The sequence below is a fragment of the Perkinsus marinus genome, assembly GCF_000006405.1.
Source record: "Perkinsus marinus ATCC 50983 genomic scaffold scf_1104296973040, whole genome shotgun sequence".
Lineage (NCBI taxonomy): Eukaryota > Perkinsozoa > Perkinsida > Perkinsidae > Perkinsus > Perkinsus marinus.
In genome coordinates, this window is record NW_003201548.1 from 1 (window position 1) to 1,054 (window position 1,054).

At 48.0% G+C, this 1,054-nt stretch overlaps 3 non-coding genes across 3 annotated transcripts; all 3 read right to left on the reverse strand.

Annotated features, from left to right (window-relative positions):
• Nucleotides 1-115: 115 nt before the first annotated feature.
• Pmar_PMAR009491 lies at nt 116-188 on the reverse strand. Its single transcript has one exon. It is a non-coding gene; the product is annotated as a tRNA-Ala (tRNA).
• A 226-nt stretch (nt 189-414) lies between these two features.
• Nucleotides 415-487, reverse strand: Pmar_PMAR009492. The gene has a single exon. It is a non-coding gene; the product is annotated as a tRNA-Glu (tRNA).
• A 496-nt stretch (nt 488-983) lies between these two features.
• Pmar_PMAR009493 lies at nt 984-1,054 on the reverse strand. The gene has a single exon. It is a non-coding gene; the product is annotated as a tRNA-Ala (tRNA).

Sequence of the window (1,054 nt, forward strand, 5' to 3'; positions counted from 1 at the left end):
CCGTAAGGGTTCATGATGCTGTCTTTCCACCTTATTGGGATGCTACATACAAAACCCCACACTCAGCAGGATGATAGTTGTCGGCATCAGAACCGCGTCAACATACGAGCGAAAATGGAGAACCCGGGCATCGATCCCGGTGCCTCTCGCTTGCTAAGCGAGCGCTCTACCATTTGAGCTAGTCCCCCTCACAATATTCAAATTCTTTCCATTCCGGAAAGATGGGCTGAGCACCCTCGCCCCTCGAACAATGTTGAAGTGGTCCACGAATGGGTGACGAACATTGTCCAAGGGAGGAGGGGAACCAATAACAGGTCGTGCATCTCGAACTACGATGCTCCTCTAACACTCCTGCTCAGTCTTCAATCATTGCGCTCAATGTGAGCCCAACAAATATCTTATCTCATATACACTTTCCGATGCAGGGACTCGAACCCTGGTCGCGTGGGTGAAAGCCACGAATCCTAACCAGCTAGACTACATCGGAAACTGAAAACATAAAATTATATACAGTTCACAAAAGTGCTGTTCAGTCCACCTGCGTGATTGAGGTAGCAACCGAGATGATTGCAGCATCACCAACAAGGCCGCACTAAGGAACATTTCCCAGGTTCGAAAGGAATCTGGTATATTATTGAGACGCGCCTCTATCATTGGTGACACTTATCTCGAAGGATGATTATATCCTTCATTCATTTTCATATTCCCATGAATTGTGGTATCACCAGTCACCACTAACTGTTGTGCTAAATGGAGGTGGTATAACACACAGTTTCCCTCTATCATATGGTGCGTCTACAAGCATTGTGACCAGCCCAATCAGTCACCACGCAACAAATTTACGATTGTACCACTCCCTCCCGAACAAGTCCGTAAGGTTCATGATGCTGTCTTTCCACCTTATTGGGATGCTACATACAAAACCCACACTCAGCAGGATGATAGTTGTCGGCATCAGAACCGCGTCAACATACGAGCGAAAATGGAGAACCCGGGCATCGATCCCGGTGCCTCTCGCTTGCTAAGCGAGCGCTCTACCATTTGAGCTAGTCCC